The sequence below is a fragment of the Eptesicus fuscus genome, chromosome 13, assembly GCF_027574615.1.
Source record: "Eptesicus fuscus isolate TK198812 chromosome 13, DD_ASM_mEF_20220401, whole genome shotgun sequence".
Classification (NCBI taxonomy): domain Eukaryota; kingdom Metazoa; phylum Chordata; class Mammalia; order Chiroptera; family Vespertilionidae; genus Eptesicus; species Eptesicus fuscus.
Window position 1 is genome coordinate 22,654,746 of NC_072485.1, and position 18,973 is coordinate 22,673,718.

General features: G+C 42.6%; 1 pseudogene; it reads left to right on the forward strand.

Moving 5' to 3' along the window:
• The first annotated feature begins 1,777 nt into the window (after window positions 1-1,777).
• On the forward strand, window positions 1,778-14,442 carry LOC129151154 (von Hippel-Lindau disease tumor suppressor-like; annotated as a pseudogene).
• Window positions 14,443-18,973: the final 4,531 nt, after the last annotated feature.

Sequence of the window (18,973 nt, forward strand, 5' to 3'; positions counted from 1 at the left end):
TAAAGTACATTTTTATTAACTTCAGAGAGGAAGGGAGAGGGAGAGAGAGATAGGAACATTGATGATGAGAGAGAATCCTGGATCGGCTGCCTCCTGCACGCCACACACTGGGGATTGAGCCCGAAATCTGGGCATCCAAAGCCTATTCCCTGGCTCATGGGTTGACATTCAACCACTGAGGGACACTGGCTGAGCACAAGTTTTTATTTTTAAACTGTTTTCCAGCCTGGTGGGTGTGGCTCAGGGGCTGAGCATTGATCCATGAACCAAGAGGTCCCCAGATGAACTCTCGGTCAGTATTCATGCCCAGATTGTGGGCTTACTCCCCATTAAGGGGCTGCTGGTCAATTTTACTCTCATTGATGTTTCTACCTCTCTCCCTCTCGCTTCCTCTCTCTCTAAAAGAAAATAAATTAGAACATACTTAAAAAATAAAATCTTTAACTAAAGGGAATGATAGCCTAATACATACATCTCAATCATAAAAAATGTAAGACTATAGTCAGTTCTTTAAACTTGTAATAGGAAAATAGCTCTTTGGGTCACAAGCACAAATAGTAGAAATCATAGCAGCTGTGCATCACTGCAGATTGCCCAGGACCAAACCAGACAGAGTCGGACCTGCATTACCACCATTTGTCCACCATCCAGAACTGAAATGTCAGTGCTGACATGTACACATAAGGAACTGTTGGACATTGAAATTGGGTCTCAAAAGAACTGTTGGCCCAGAAAGAAACTCACTACACACTGATTCATTTGCCTGTCACCATAACCATTATTGCTTGTCTCATTTTCGGTTCTTATAAGTGTATTTCTAATAGCACATGATCTCCCTCATCTAGGGGAAATAATGAACAACATAAACTGATGAACAAGAACAGACCCAGAAACAAGGAGGCATGGATCAGACTGTCGGGCCTCGGGGGGAGGGTAGGGAAGGGTGGGGGTAAAGGGAGAGATCAACCAAAGGATTTGTGTGCAGGCATATGAGCCTAACCGGCGGTTAAGGACAACAGGGGGGTGGGGGCAGGTGTGGGGAGGGGTGTGGGATGGGAATGGGGAGAAGAGGACAAATATGTGATACCTTAATCAATAAAGAAATTTTAAAAAAATAGCAGAAATCAAGTGACCTTCCTTCCACCAGCAAAATCCCAATTCCAGGTGAAGGTACTGCAGGATCCAGAGAGACGATATCTGCTTGAGAGCTGTCATGGGCCTGGCTTTATACCTGGGCCATAGTAATCTCCTCATTGCCCATCCAATGGGATCTCAGGGGGAGGGGCCTAGTTAGTCATCTCACTTTGTCCAGGTCCCAGTTGCAAAACCAAATCTAGCCCTAGCCTGTTTGGCTCAGTGGAAGGGCCCTGGGTTCGATTCTGGTCAAGGGCCCATGCCCAAGTTGGGGGCTTCATCCCCAGTGTGGGGCGTGCAGGAGGCAGCCAATCAATGATTCTCATTCATCGTTGACGTTTCTCTCTCTCCTCTCCCTTCATCTTTGAAACCAATTTAAAAAATAAGACATACAAGGCCCTAAGGGAGAAGTCAAAAAATGAAATACACATAATATTTGTACTTTGCATAAATAAATGATACCTTACCAGGAAAAAGTTGCTTTCTGATATAACACGTCATTGTTTTCTAGTTTTATGCTTTAAAGGAAAAACAACAACAAAAAAGTGCTTGCCTTCTGCTATTGTAAAATCTTGATTCCAAATTATGATACATTAGGACCCAGAAAAGAATTTCCTTTACAGATTCAGCCTCTGAACGAAACATGCTGTACTGGAGGTCAGGCAAAATCATGTCCCATCTCCACTCTAATTCAACCAGCACCTTCCCCATTCTAATGCCCCATCCCTAATTTAAAACCTCGATTTTATCTCACATATTTTCCACGTCCCTTCCAATTGATTCACTCTTTAACCAGATCTAGAAACCCGATTATTGGTCATCAGCTCCCTAAATGCCAGACTTTTTGCTGAAAATCTTTGTGATTTTTACCAAGAAAATATTAAGAAACAAAGTAACCTCACAAGTCTGAAAAAGTTTTTTTGTGTTGTTTTTTAAATATATTTGTATTGATTTCAAAGAGGAGGGAAGAGGGGGAGAGAGAAAGGAACATCAATGAGAGAGAATCCGGGATCACCTGCCTTCTGGAGATAGAACCCGAAATATGAGCTTCCAATGGTGATTTTCTCATTGCTCAACCATTGAAGACACTGGCTGGGCACAAGTTTTTCTTTTTAAACTTGTTTTCTAGCCTGGCGAGTGTTGCTCAATGGTTGAGCGTTGATCCGTAAACCAAGAGGTCCCCAGATGAATTCCGGGAGTGTGGGCTCCATCCCCTGTAAGGGGCAGGCAGCGGGCTGCTGATGTTTCAATCTCTCTATCCCTCCCCCTTACTCTCTCTCTCTAAAAAATCAATTGATACATACTTTAAAAAATAAAATAAAAACTTGCTTTAACTCAAGGGGATGATATCCAGATACATATTTCTCAGTCATAAATAATATAAAACTATAGTCAGTTCTTCAAATTTGTAATAGGAAAAAAAAGCTCTTTTGATTACAAGCACAAATAGCAGAAATCAAGTGACCTACTGTCCACCAGCGAAATCCCAATTCCAGGTGAAGGTTCTGCAGGATCCAGAGAGACGGTATCTGCTTGAGAGCTGGCCTTTAAATGCAGCCCACATCCTCTTGGGCCTGGCTTTATACCTGGGCCATAGTAAGTAATCTCCTCATTGCCCTTCCACGGTGATCTATGGATTAGCGGCCTGGTTAATCCCTTTACTTTGGCTAGGTCAGTGGTGGGCAAACTCATTAGTCAACAGAGCCAAATATCAACAGTACAAAGATTGAAATTTCTTTTGAGAGCCAAATTTTTTAAACTTAAACTATATAGGTGGGTACATTGTTATTAACTTAATTAGGGTATTCCTAAGCTGGCCTTTGCTAAAAACTCAAGGGACCAAAGAGCCGGGTGTGGCTCGCGAGCCTCGGTTTGCCAACCACTGGTCTAGGTCACCTTTTAAAGCAAAAATAAAAACAAAACTCCAGTCTTTAAGCATACTAAGAGGTTAAAAATAAAGGAGCGAGGAAGTCAAACCACATGAATATTAAACAGGAAAGAAAACCCACCCTGGTCTAGCAGCAATTAATACCATCCTCTCAGAACCTGATAATCAAACTAGAGAGGAAAATTAAATGCTATGAAAGTTTGAACAACTGTAACAACTTTGATCATGTAACCTGCAACCACATAACAAATGGAAAGTGCTTTTAAATACGTATAAAACATTTGCATAATGTTATCAATTTAAGACCACAAAATAAAGATCAGTAAAAATTCCTCAGAATTAACATATTGAGAATCCTCTTGGTCATAATCTAATAAAATGGGAAGTCAGCAATAAAAGGCCTCCCTCCTGCCCCATCCACACCGCCTGGCTAAGTCACCACTTTCCCAGCTCCTAATCTCATTATTTTTTGCTCAGTGACAAATTTAGGTGCATTTTTGGAAACTGGCTTCTTTGGCAAAGCACGCTCGTGTCGATAGCCTGTGGTTAATTTTGAATGCCTTTGTGTTTTCCACCTCAAACTTTATTAGTAAAAAAACCACAGCAATTAAAAAAGAAGAAAAAACTAGATGCTTTACAAGTCATTGTTGGGTCATGGTTTGCAGTGTGAAGAAACTTCTGTTTGTGATTGGGGGTTGGGGAAGAAGAGAACAATAAAGGTACACTCACTTAAAAAAGGAAAAAACTTCTGCTCAAGTTTGGCTGATGTTTGGGATTTCCTAGGTTTGGGCAATTTTCGGTTGCCATTATTTACTTTTTCTCTTTACTTAAGGGAATTCTTAATATATTTTTTTAAATTGATTTTTTTACAGAGAGGAAGGGAGAGGAATAGAGAGTTAGAAACATCGATGGGAAAGAAACATCTATCAGCTGTCTCTTGCACAACTCCCACTGGGGAGGTGCTGGCAACCAAGGTACATGCCCTTGACCGAAATCGAACCTGGGACCCTTCAGTCCGCAGCCTGACGCTCTATCCACCGAGCCAAACTGGTGAGGGCTTCTTTTTTTTTTTCTTTTCTTTTTTTTTTTTAATATATGTTTTAAATGTTTTCAGAGAGGAAGGGAGAGAGAGAGAAACATCCATGAGGAGAGAGCATCCTAGACGGGCTGCCTCCTGCACGCCCTACACTGGGGATCCAGCCCGCAACTCGGGCATGTGCCCTTGACCGGGAATCAAACCCGTGACCTCCTGGTTCCTAGGTCCACACTCAACCACTGAGCCACGATGGCCAGGCTACTTAGGGAATTCTTGTTGGGGTGATAATCCTTGGGTCTTGAAAGGACTCCCTTTCTGGCTTTCAGACAGGCTGGACCTAAGTCATTTCCTCAGATTTTCTTTTTGTCAGGTAGGAAATTAAAGATGAGAGTGGAGGAGAGAGAGAGAGAGAGAGAGAGAGAGAGAGAGAGAGAGAGAGAGAGAAAGAGAGAGAGAGGTCAATTGAATTTCTGATCTGGTATCTTCTCGTTTAAAAAACGTTTTTAGCAGAAACTGGTTTGGTTCAGTGGATAGAGCGTCTGCCTTCGGACTGAAGGGTCCCAGGTTCGATTCCGGTCAAGGGCATGTACCTTGGTCGCGGGCACATCCCCAGTAGGGGAGTGTGCAGGAGGCAGCTGATCGATGTCTCTCTCTCATTGATGTTTCTGACTCTCTATCCCTCTCCCTTCTTCTCTGTAAAAATCAATAAAATATGTTAAAAAATAAATAAATAAAAACGCTTTTAAAGAGAAAATAAGAAAGTCAACAATAAAAACTGAACCAACCATATTTATTTGAAAATTAATATCCACATAACATCTACAGTAATAATATTAGTATATCTAAAACTCGATTGTTATTTATTTTTAGCTCAAGCAATTAGTAAAAAAAACCCACAAAAACAGAATTATGCAAAAGAAAAGGAAAGACAAGATTAAATGATAAAAAGGGAAACAAGGTCGGCCATTGTGGCTCTAGGGTTGAGTGTAGACCCATGAACCAAGAGATTGCAAGTTCTATTCCTGGTCAGGGCACATGCCTGGATTTTGGGCTCAATGCCCGGTGGGGGCTGCGCAGGAGGCAGCCAATCTATGTTCCACTCTCACATTGACCTCTCTCTCTCTCTCTCCTTCCCTCTCTCTCTCTAAAAATTAACTTTAACCCTGGCCTGCCAGCCCCAGCCTGAGGGCCTCCCGGGAGGGCTGGAGAGGTGGGTCCCGGGGGACTGGGACAGCGCCCGCGAGGAGGGCGTGTCCCCGCTGGGCCCAGCGAGCTGGCCCTGGAGCAGATGGAGAACTGACCGGCGCCCGGAGGTCTCGGGGAGACAGGAAGCGGGTCCGCATTGGTTTGAATGTTAAGGGTCATTTTGATCAGTCTTTCCTAAAAGAATATTTTGCATTATTCTGGCTTTTACAGTTCTGGAGAAAGGTCTCTATTTTGAAATGCATTTTCAGAGGGCATTTTGTACCGGGTTCTGGGCACACGCCCCAGGGCAGGCTGGTTCCTGGTAAAAGCCTGCTGTGAAGGGCGCTGTGCGTCCTGTAGCTACAAGGCCTGGGGCACCAGAGATCCGGGCTCAGTCCCCCGGCTGCTTGAGGCAGGACCCACGCTCCTCGGCCTGAGCTCCCGGCCCAGCGTGGGGCCGCAGTCCTGGGCACCTGGTCTGTGACTTCCATAAAAGACCTTTGCTTTGCAAAAAATAAAAATAAATTTAAACAATCAACTTTAAAGGCTATTTTAAACAATAAGAAAGCCATCAGATAAACTCCAATAGAGGGGCATCCTACAATATACCTGAGCAATACTTCCCCAAATTGGCAAGTTTCTATATAAATATTTTGTCAGACACAAGTCTGAGAATCTATTACAATCGAGAGAAACCAAATGTAATGTGGTATTTTGGATGTGATCTTGGAACATAAAATGAACATTGGGTAAACACTGAGGAAATCTGAATAACAGATTTATTGAATAACATATAGGCATTGGTTCATTCACTATAACAAATGTACCACAGTAATGTAAGGTGTTAGTAATAGGGGGCAAAAGGGTGAATTTGAAGTGGAAAATCTGTGCAGCTCTCATCTCTTAGGAATTTCCAAGGGTTTTAGGAACTCTGTGCCAGAAACTGGGATGAAGACCCAATCAATATATATTCCTATTATAAATCACAATGTCACATAAAAATATCCTATTTTTAATCCGTTTCTTTTAACCTGTTTTATTTTCTGTAATTTATCCTTACCAGTGTTACATGGGCATTCAATGACGGCCATATTTTCATGGTGAAACTTGCCTTTGAGCCTCAATTCTAACTTGTCTGATTTTAGCCCCGTAACTCCTGCTTTCTGTTTGTATTTGCACCATAGCGTTTTGCTTGTCCATTTACTTGTAACTTTTCTGAATCACTTTGTTTTAGATCGTTAGAAGGTCATTTAAAAGTCGAAGGATTCAAATCAGGCAGCATTCAATGGAGCAGGTGGGAAGCAGCTCCCAGGAGCTGTGCAAAAGGAAAGGCCTTTCCAGGCAGGAAGGGGCAGGAGCAGGAAGTCATAGGAGGCAAACACCTGGGTGGGTTATTGCAAGGTTACCTTCCTTTAGGGCAGTGATGGCGAACCTATGACACGCGTGTCAGCACTGACACGCGTAGCCATTTCTGATGACACGCGGCCGCATGCCGAGGATGAAACATTTGCTGCTCCTGAGGATGAAACATTTGCGACTAGAGTCTTGGAGTTAGTTTTTTCCTCAAAGTGACACACTACCCGAGTTATGCTGTTTTTTAGGCAAGTTTGACACACCAAGCTCAAAAGGTTGCCCATCACTGGACTAGGGGATGGAGGGGCCCAGGAGACAGATTACCTAACTGATGCTCATCAGGCGAGTCCTGATGGACTGCCGTGGGTTCCATTTCTGGGAGAGTGTCATCAAGTTCCGTCTTGGTTTGGTGAGGTGCTGCCTAGCATGAGCGACTCCAATATGGCCCTGTTTTCTTGTTTTTAACAGCTATATCTTTTTTATATCATTCAGATTTTTTAAAATGCATTTGACGGGGAGAGTTGGTTGTGGGGTAGGGAGGCGGATGCCATGGAGGAGATGGAGGCCAGGAGGCCGGGCCTGTGCTGAGCTCGGTGAATTTGCAGTGTGTCCCAACTCATCTGGAACCACAGCCCGGGCGTCGTGAGTCCTGTGTGGCTCCGCTTCCACAGCGGGCCGCACCCCTACCCCACGCTGCCACCGGGCACGACCGCCGCATGCACAGCTACCGAGGGCACCTTCGGCTCTTGCGAGATGCTGGGACAGATGACGGGCTTCTGGTTTACCAAACTGAACTATCTGAGCCATCTCCAATGTTGACGGACAGCCTATTGTTGCCAATGTCACACTACCAGCGTGTACCCTAAAACAGCGATGCCTTCCGGTTGTCCGAAGCCTCGTCAAGCCTGACAACTCAGGAGACCGGACGTTGTGAGATGGCTCTACGAAGACCTGGAAGACCAGGCAGCTGTGAAGAAAGACCAGGAGCGGCAGACACAGGAGCATATTGAAAATCAAGGGATGGCTGAAACCGGTTTGGCTCAGTGGATAGAGCGTCGGCCTGCGGACTCAAGGGTCCCAGGTTCGATTCCGGTCAAGGGCATGTACCTTGGTTGCGGGCACATTCCCAGTAGGGGGTGTGCAAGAGGCAGCTGATCGATGTTTCTAACTCTCTATCCCTCTCTCTTCCTCTCTGTAAAAAATCAATAAAATATATCTTAAATTAAAAAAAAAAGAAAAAGAAAATCAAGGGATGGACGAGACTAAAGATTTTAATTGAGATTTGCACTCCTAACCCTCAGTTGTTGAAGGAACAGGCTAGTCTTAATCTAGATATAGCACCGATCACTTATTCTCGGTTTCAAGATCTCATTCTTAGAGTGTCACATGCTCCATTGCTTAAAAGACCTCACTAGGTATTGGGATGTTAAGGAGTAAATGTCACAAAATGTGATGTCTGCCCTCCCTAGAAGAGTTTGTGAAGGGAAAGGCTCTTCTGTGGAAGAAGCTTTGTGTCAATAATGCGGTGAGAATTGCAGCCTGCTCTTTGATTGGCAGAAAGCAGTGGCATCTGCCTTTAATGGCTGTATTGTGGCTGGCGATGTGTCTGCTGCCTCCTGCTTTGAGAAGACTGAGGTGACCTTGAGGCAGGACAAGTCTGTCTGCCCTGTGATACCCCAGTGCCTCTCCCATTATGAGCCCTCATCCGTGTTTGCTGAGTGAGCAAACCAGTGGATACCTTGGGAGAAAGGGTTTGGGAGGTTTGCCCCCTTTTGCAGGGAAAAATGGGGGGCCTTAGAGTGTGTACATATGTAAGTGTTTTAATAGGAATCATTTTATAGAAAGCACTTCTTACAATTTCCTAAATTTTATGCTTTGTCTGTTACTATTGTTCCAGTGCCGTTTTATTGCTTTTTCTACCCCAGGATTAGCTTTTTACAGTTACCGTGATGATAGGTCTTTTGAAACTTGACATTTGCAGAGAAGATAGGAGAAAATAGATGTCCTCCTGTAAACTCTAGTGCAGTGATGGCGAACCTATGACACGTGTGTCAGCACTGACACGCGTAGCCATTTCTGATGACACGTGACCGCTGAGGCGGCCGCATGCCGGGGATGAAACATTTGCTGCTCCTGAGGATGAAACATTTGCGAAATAATGTTTTTTTTCCTCAAAGTGACACACTACCCGAGTTATGCTCAGTTTTTTGGCGATGTTTGACACACCAAGCTCAAAAGGTTGCCCATCACTGCTCTAGTGTGAAGGAGATACCGCAATAGTATAACTGAGTTTCTGCCGAGTGTGGGTATTTCTGTTTCTTTTTGTAAATCCATGACACTTCTGTTTGGATCAACGTTTTTCATTAGGCAGGATCTGGAGACACTTTGCACCTGGCTGGAGGAGGCGCCGAAGCCCTCAGAGCCCTGGGAAGTTACTCCAGAGAGTAGCCTGGCATGTTTCATCTTTTTATAAATGTGCAAATACTTCCTTATAGGCTGGGCTTCAATTCATTCAGTGCTTCCATCAGGCTTCCTTTAGTGTAACAGTTTTTTAAAAATCTGTAGAGAAAATTTCGGAAAAGACAGAAAAGTAACAGGAAGAAAAAGGTCACTGCAGATACACTACTTAAACACAATCACTAACTTAACATTTTCAATTTTCAACTTTTGGTTGGCTTGTTTTTAACATAGTTGAGGTTATACTGTACATACAGTTTGGATTTCTTTCTCATTTAACTTGATGACTCCAATATCTCCTCCTGGCATCTTTGTAAGTTCTTCAGAGACAATAGTACAATCTTTCTCTTGAAAATAATGTTGGGATATTTCTTGGCCTCTTTCATTTCTATGCTAACGTTTGAGCTCCGCTCCTGTGCTCTGCAGAAGGAAGTGAATGACACAGACCCCCCACAGCTGTCTCACTGTGCGTTAAGTTTCACCCAATCTTGTTCCCTCTTCAGCATTCAGCAAAAGAGTTGGCTTTAGGCCTCCCCGAGAGAGAAGAGCCTGTTGTAGGACTCATTAGTGCTATACCTCTAAATATCTACTTTTTTTGTATATTGAAGAATGAATGCTGGTATGTACGGTAGCAGAGAGAATTCCAGAGTCAGATAGGAAGGGGGCTTAAGGAAGTCTGCTGGTGCTGGTTTTATTGTGTTTTTAACCTGCCTTTGTGTCAAAATGAGATTTCATGTTGCTCTTGTTAAAACATGCAATTTGAGTACTGTGTTTCTTGTGTTGTCCTAGGAAGACTGAAAATCTGTAGCATAAATAATGTGTTTGTTGTTTGAAGTCTTATGAATGTATTAATAGACTGTATGGTTTCCTATTTTGAGTTTTTAAAAAAGCTGTTCGTTAATACATTAAATGGTGCTGAGTAAAGTGAAAAAATAAAAGTGCATTTTAGCCCTAACCGGTTTGGCCCAATGGATAGAGCGTCGGCATGCAGACTGAAGGGTCCCAGGTTCAATTATGGTCAAGGGCATGTACCTTGGTTGTGGGCGCATCCCCAGTAGGGGGTGCTCAGGAGGGAGTTGATCGATGTTTCTCTCCCATTGAAGTTTCTAACTCTCTATCCCTCTCCCTTCCTCTCTGTAAAAAATCAATAAAAAATATTTTTAAATGCATTTTAAGGATTTTACCTTTCTTTATTTTGCAGCTACACATTGGGGATAACAACTTTAATAAAACTAAGTAAAATTACAAATATGCCACCTGGGCGGTGTTGCTCAGTGGTTGAGCATTGACCCATGAACTAAAAGGTTCCCTGGTGCCATTCCCAGTCCGGGCACATGTCTGGGTTTTGGGCTACATCACCAGTGTGGTCATTCAGCCCATCGATGTTTCTCTTTCATGAATGTTTCAATTTCTCTATACCTCTCCTTTTCTTTCTCTCTATCAAGGAAAGCAAATTATTTCAAAAATTACAAACATCCCTGAAGCAGTACTGGCTGACACAGTTATTGGGTAAACTGCCTCGTTTCAGCTTGAGCAGAGGCCTGAGCAGTGGCCTGGGAGTAGGTGTGTCAGAGCAGCAGGGGAGAGAGAAGCTCCTGGGCTCAGTTCTGGCTGCAGCATGTCCAGTGGAAACCAGTTTCTTAATAACGTGCACAACTAGTCATCTGGAAATTAATCCCAACTTCCAAAGACATCCACAGGAATGTGAGCTCTCCTTTCTTAGCTGGCTCCAAGCCATTAATAGACTAACAGCTCTATCTATCTATCTATCTATCTATCTATCTATCTATCTATCATCTATCTATCTACCTATCTCCTGCTGGAATTTAGTTTAGAACATCTCAGAATGTTCTCCTTATTAAGGCACACCATGGCAGGGGAGGGATCCTGAAGGTGATATCAAAACCAGCCGTATCCATGGCATCTAGGAGTGGGCTGAGCATCCCTGAGAGGTACCACAGCATTCTAGGGCAGCTGCCCCAATGGGGAGGTCGATTTGGCTAGCAACTGGGATCCCTGCTTGGCATAGTAGTAGAAACATCTGGCAGCTTAAGAAATGGGTCGTTTCTAGGAGATAAAGCATCTTGACTGTGGACCCACGCTGGTCAGTACTCTTTGTGCCCAGATTGTAGCTTGGCTGGGAGGTGCTGTGGTTCCCAGGGTTGAGGGTCAGATACAGCCATATTTGGCTAAATCTTCATCAGTGATAGGCTCAAAGATGGAAGACCACCCATTGGCAGGGAACGTGTCCCAGGACCCCAGAGAGGCAGTGCCTCTAGCTTTAGCTCCAGGGAATCACAGTCAGGGATCCAGGAGATTTGGGCAACTGTGTCGGGGCCTGGACCATGGAGGCATAAGAGTGGTCCATCCTCCTGGGTCCGGGTGAGGCCGTGCGCCCCTGGATCCGGGTGAGGCTGGGTCCCGGGTCCGGGTGAGGCCGTGCCCCTGGGTCCGGACGAGGCCGTGCGCCCCTGGGTCCGAGAGAGGCCACGCACCCTGGGGTCCGGGTGAGGCCACGCGCCCCTGGGTCCGGGTGAAACTGGATCCCGGGTCCGGGTGAGGCCGTGCGCACCTGGATCTGGGTGAGGCTGGGTCCCAGGTCCGGGTGAAGCTGGATCCTGGGTCCAGATGAGGCCACGCACACCTGAGTCTGGGTGAGGCCACGCGCCCCGGGGCCCAGGTGATGCTGGGTCCCAGGTCCGGGTGAGGCCGCGCGCCCCTGAGTCTGGGTGAAGCCGTGCCCCTGGGTCCGGGCGAGACCAAACCTGAGGGAGTCGGACCTGCATTACCACCATTTGTCCACCATCCAGAGCTGAAAAGTCAGTGCCGATATGTACACATAAGGAACTGGTGGACATTGAAATCGGGTCTCAAAAGAACTGTTGGTCCAGAAAGAAACTTACTACAGACTGATTCATTTGCCTGTCAGCATAACTATTATTGCTCATCTCACATTCGGTTCTTATAAGTATATTTCTAGTAACACATGATCTCACTCATCTAGGGGAAATGATGAACAACATAGACTGATGAACAAGAACAGACCCAGAAACAAAGAGGCATCGATCGGACTGTCGGGTCTCAGAGGGAGGGTAAGGGAGAGTGGGGGTAGGGGGAGAGATCAACCAAAGGACTTGTGTGCAAGCATACAAGCCTAACCAATGGTTGGGGACAACAGGGGGGTAGGGGCATCCGTGGGGAAGGGTGGGGGATGGGAATGGGGGGATGAGGACAAATATGTGACACCTTAATCAATAAAGAAATTTAAAAATTTAAAAAAAATTTTTTAAAAATGTGAAGAAAAAAAAAGAGTGGTCCATCCTTACAACCTCAGAGAGGTTCACAGGGGCCCTTCAGATTCCAGCTGGGTATCCCATAGAATCAACATCATTAAAATGTCCATACTATCCAAGGCCATCTGCAGATTCAATGCAATCCCTATTGAAATACCAATGGCATATTTCACAGGGCTAGAACAAATACTCCAAAAATTTATATGAACTCAAAAAGGACTGTAAATAGCTGCAGCAATTTTGAGAAAGAAAAACAAAGTTGGAGGGATCACAATACCAGATTTCAAATTATACTACAAAGCTATCATAATCAAAACAGCCTGGTACTGGCACAAGAACAGGCCTATAGATCAATGGAACTGAAAAGAGAACCCAAAAATCAACCCAAGCCATTATGCTCAATTAATATTTGACAAAGGAGGCAAGAGAATACTATGGAGTCAAGACAGACTTTTCAATAAATGGTCTTGGGAAAATTGGACAGATACATGCAAAAAAAATGAAACTAGACCACCAACTTATGCCATACACAAGAATAAATTCAAAATGGATAAAAGACTTAAATGTAAGTTGTGAAACCATAAAAACCCTAGAAGAAACCACAGTCAGCAAAATCTCAGACTCTCTCATAGCAGTATGTTTACAGATACATCTCCTAAGGCAAAGGAAACCAAGGAGAAAATAAACAAATGGGACTACATCAAAATAAAGTTTTTGCACAGCAAAAGAAACCATCAACAAAGCGAAATGGGAGAACATATTTGGCAATGATAAATTTGATAAAGGGTTAATATCTAAAATATATAAGGAACTCATACAACTTAACAAAAGGAAGACAAACAATCCAATTAAAAAATGGGCAAGGGACCTACATAGACACTTCTCCAAAGTGGACATACAGATGACCAAGAGACATATGAAAAAATGCTTCAAGTTACTAATCATCTGAGATACAAATCAAAATTACAATGAGGTATCATTTCACATCTGTCAGAATGGCTACCATCAACAAATCAACAAATGACAAGTGCTGGCAAGGATGTGGAGAAAAGGGAATCCTCGTACACTGCTGGTGGGAATGCAGACTGGTGCAACCATTATGGAAAACAGTATGGAGTTTCCTCAAAAAATTAAATGTGGAACTGCCATTTGACCCACTGATCCCACTTCTAGGAATATATCCTAAGAAACCCAGAGCACCAATCAGAAAAAATGTGTGCCCCCCTATGTTCATAGCAGCGTGATTTGCAATAGCTAAGATCTGGAAACAGCCCAAGTGCCTGCCCATCAGTAGGTGAGTGGGTAAAAAAGTTGTGGTGTATTTTTACCATGGGATACTAAGCAGCAGTAAAAGAAGAAGAATTTCTTACTATTTGATGCAGCATGGAGGGACCTGGAGAGTATCATGCTAAGTGAAATAAGTCAGTCAGAGAAAGATAAGTATCACATGATTGCACTCCTATATGGAATCTAAGTAACAAAATAAACTGATGAACTGAGTGGATCCAGAGACATGGAAGCATGGAACAGTGTGGAATCTCAGAGGGAAGGTGGGGGAGGGTGACTGGGTGGGAGATAATTAACCAAAGACCTTGTAGGCATATATGCCTAATCCATGGACACAGACAATAGGATGCTGAACGCCTGGGGTGGGGGGGAGAGGAAATGGAGGAGGTCAATGGAGGGGAAATGGGCACATATGTAATACTTTTAACAATAAATATTAAAATAAATACCTACGAAACAAAAAATGTTATCCATATAAGACCACAAAATAAGTATCAATAAAAATTCTACAGAATCCACATATTGAGCGGTCTTGACCACAATCAAATAAATTGAAAATCAGCAATAAAAGGCCTCCCTCCTGCCGCTTGCAGACTGCCTCTCTAAGCCACCATTTCCCTGACCTCTAATCTCATTATTTTTTTGTTCAGTGATAAATTTTAGGTGCATTTTTGGAACCTGGCTTCTTTGGCAAAGCCCTCTAGTTTTGATAGCTTGTGGTTAGTTTTGAATGTCTTAACTGTGTTTTGCAGCACCTGAAACAGCAATTAAAAAAGAAGAAAAGACTAGATGTTAAAGACAAGTCATGATTGGGTGGTGGTCTGAAGTGTGAAGAAACTTTTGTTTATGGGTGGGGGGAAATGTGTTACCGGGAAACCCCGGAGTAGACTCGGGATGCCTGTGACTGTGTCCAATAACGAAGGCAGGGTTGAATCACATTAGGCGTTTATTGAGAAGGCTCGCCAACCAAGAAGGAAGGGAGGATGCTTAGAAGCATCAAATCCTGCCTTCCTGCAAGTTGCAGGGACAAGATTATAAGGGAAAGGGGCTAAGGAACAGAATGCAGCTAGGTGCAGTCCTGAAGTTCCGAAATGTCATCAGTTATCAGGTGATGAGGTGATGTTGACGAGATGATGCTTTGACTCCCGATGGGTTGGCCTGACCATGCTTCTCGGTTCTGCTTGCTGGATTCACAGCTGAGTCGCCTCCCTAATAGCTTCGCACAGGCCTTGAAAAGAAAACTTAAGAAAAACTTAATCTTCTATTATTATATAAGAAAATTAACCCCCTATTCATATATTTATATGTGTTCTAAGATTTAAAATAATATTATTTTCAGGTTAATTCAGGTGCTCTATTAGATTATAGGTCCCCCCTATCAAAAGGAGTATATCTGTCCTCCTTTTAACAAAAAGATACACTTTTTTAAAAAAGAAAGAAACATCTGCTCAAGTTCAGTTGATGTTTGGGATTTTCTGGGTTTGGGCAATTTTCGGTTGCCATTATTTATTTTTTCTCTTCACTTAAGGAATTCTTGTTAAGGTGATAATCCTTGGGTCTTAAAGGGACATGAACTAGCTTTTTGGCTTTTGGACAAGGTCAAACGTAAGTCATTTCCTCAGATTTTCTATTTGTCAGGTAGAAAATTAAAGATGAGAGTGGAGGAGAAAGAGAGAGAGAGATGTCAAATGAATTTCTGATCTGGTATCTTCTGGTTTAAAAAAAAAGTTTTGAAGAGAAAAAAATCAAAGTCAACAATAAAAAATGAACCAACCATATTTATTTGAAAATTAATATCCACATATTATCTACAATAATATCTATATATCTAAAAATATATTGATTTTTATGTTCAGCTCAAGCAATTAGTAAAAACAGAATTATTCAAAATAAAATAAAAGATATGTTTGCATGATAAAAAGGGAAACAGGCCCAGCTAGTGTGGCTCTATGGCTGAGTGTAAACCCATGCACCAAGAAGTCACAGGTTCTATTCCTGGTCAGGGCACATGCCCAGGCTGTAAGCTCCATCCCCAGAGTGTGCGGGAGGCAACTGATCCATCAATATTTCTATCTTTCCCTCTCTCTTTAAAATCAATAAAAACATACTTTTTAAATATTAAAAATAATAAAGGAAAACACACATAAAAAAATAGAGATGATTAGTAAAAACATAAATCTGGTACTTTTAAAGAAGACTAAAATGCAGATCTGGAGATACTGATGAAGTAAGAAGTTTCCAGGACTGGGGCAGGAAATACACAACATGAGCCTGGAGCATCTTGTAGTGCCTGAAATGAAGGACATCCTGAAAACAAACACATCAATGGGGACACATCAAAGGGGCACAGGAACCCAAGGAAAGGGCTCCCAGTGGCCAGAGCTCAAACAATTTCAGCAACAATAGAAAGTAGTACTGAATTATAACCACAAATACAAAATAAATATCTGAGTCACACTGATAGAAATGGTTGAGTAAATAAAAAGTTGGAGACGACAAATAAGTCCCTCCTGCAGAAGATTCCAAATAACCTATGTAGAACTGCACATAAAGGAGGGAAGAGTAACACCCTGTCCCGAGTGTGGACTACAATATGGACTGTCTTCAAGAGTACAGAGCGGCAAGTGGCAGTGGGTGGGACCACTTGCCACAGTAGTAATTTTATAGTGGAGAATGCTGACAAATACTACTTCAGTGAGAGTCCTCAATTATGTTGATAGCTTATGCCTTTGATATGATGTGATAAAAATGGCACTTCACCTCTATAATCTTCCTCTTAAAAAAACCACATAAACTCTGGCCAATTATAAGAAAAACATCAGACACCCTGGCTGGTGTGGGTCAGTTGGTTGGGTGTCGTCCCATGCACCTACGGGTTGCTAGTTCGATTCCTGGTTAGGGCACACGCCTGGGTTTTGGGCTCAGTCCCCAATGGGAAGTGTGCAGAAGGCAGCCAATCGATGTTCCACTCTCAGGTTGATATCTCTCTCTCTCTAAAAATCAATTTTAAAAAATGTTAAAAAAATATCAGACAAATTCCAGAAGATGGGCCTCCTACAATACACCTGAGTAATACTTCCCCAAATTGTCAAGTTTCCATATAAACATTTTATCATAAATAAATCTGAGAATCTCTGACAGCGGAGAAACCGAAAGAGACAATAAAAGTAAATGTAACTTGGAATTTTGGATGTGACCTTGGAACATAAAAAGGACATTGAGTAAAAACTGAGGAAATCTGAATAACAGATTTATTGAATAACGTATAGGCATTGATTCATTAACTGTAACAAATGTACCACAGTATTGTAAGGTGTTAATAATAGGGGAAACTGTGAATGAGGTAGCATGGGGGTAATTATATGGGGGGAACTCTCCCAATTCTCTAATCAATATTTTTAAATCTAAAACTGTTCTTAAAAATAAAGTATCAGCCCTAACCGGTTTGGCTCAGTGGATAGAGCGTCAGCCTGAGGACTGAAAGGTCCCAGGTTCAATTCCGGTCAAGGGCATGTACCTTGGTTTCGGGCATATGCCCAGTAGGGGGTGTGCAGGAAGCAGCTCATCGATGTTTCTAACTCTCTATCCCTCTCCCTTCCTCTCTGTAAAAAAACAATAAAATACATTTTTAAAAATAAATAAATAAAGTATCACTAAGCTCATCGATGTTTCTAACTCTCTATCCCTCTCCCTTCCTCTCTGTAAAAAACCAATAAAATACATTTTAAAAAATAAATAAAGTATCACTAAGTGTAATAAAATAATAAATAAGAGGTGTCAAAGAAGAATAGGAGAATGAAAAAATTAGAAATATAATCTATTTTTTAAAACAGTCTACAAAATGATACAGCACAATATAAAACAAACAATTCTATAAACCAGTACATGATAAATTTTTTAAAGCAGAAAAGTTTCTTTAACATTTTTTAAAATTATAAAATATGTGCTTACAGAAGTTCACAAAGCATATTGATACAGCTTAACTTACACATATTAGGAACTATTAACATCTCTTGATAACCGTAGAGGGAACAAAGTAGAACCATCACCCAGGTCAAGAAATACTATATTGCCAGTCACTTAGTACCTGACTCAGGCTCCTCCTTCGGGAGTACTGCCTCATCCGCCTCTCCAATTAACCTGTCCGAACTGCTAGCATATTAATTTCAGTAAACAATATGAAATTAAGACTGTTACCATTTTTTTAAAAACTTTATAAAACCTTTAAAAATAAATAAACCTTTAAGAAGAGAATGTTTTGCCCTAACTAGTTTGGCTCAGTGGATAGAGTGCCGGCATGGGGACTGAAGGGTACCAGGTTCGATTCCAGTCAAGGGCATGTACCTTGGTTGCGGGCACATCCCCAGTAGGGGGAGTGCAGGAGGCAGCTGATCGATGTTTCTGTCTCATCCATGTTTCTGACTCTCTATCCCTCTCCCTTCCTCTCTGTAAAAAATCTATATAAAAAAAAAAAAAAGGGAATGTTTAATGTACCCTTTCGTGTGTATTTTTCCTTCATCGTGTCACACACATAACTGGCTTTGTTTTGTTTGGGGGCTGCATTCAATTGTATAAATGTTTCTACTGCCGATGGGCCTTTGCATTGTTTCCTCTTCTGACCTCTTACTCAGTTGCTGTGGACATTCTCCCAGACATCTATTGGAGTACCCCGCACTAGTGCCTACAAATTAATCTCTTGGTCATAGGTTATGTGAGTTCAAAATTTTATCTTGCTACTGTTTCTCAATAGTTTTCACCAATTACACACTCACTAGCTTCACAGGAGGGTACTCACTGCTCTTCACTTTATTCGGTGCTTCATATTCCTGAGGGTTACTGAAATTCTGTAAGGGAGAACTGGGCCCAGGGGAAAGGTGATTTGCTTCTTTGAAATGTTTCCTTTTGTATCCAAACTATCATTTTTAATTTCCAAAATTTATTCTGAGTTTGTCCACTCTGTGCATCTTCATTAGTAAAGCTTAAGTCAAAATAACCACCAACTCTCCCTTGTATCACTTAGATATTCTAAATACTTCTGCCCCCATTGTCCACAGAGCTATGCTGATTGAAAATGTATGTCACATCATGTCAAGCGCTGTTTTAAATTGCCACTGCCTTATTTCAAGTTGAAAAATATTCCAATACCGCACTAGTTGGTTTGGCTCAGTGGATAGAGCATCGGCCTGCGGACCGAAGGGCCCTGGGTTCAGTTCCGGTCAAGGGCACATACCTGGGTTGTGGGCTCGATCCCCAGTAGGGGGGCATGCAGGAGGCAGCCGATCAATGATTCTTATCATTGATGTTTCTATCTGTCTCTCCCTCCCCCTTTCTCTCTGAAAT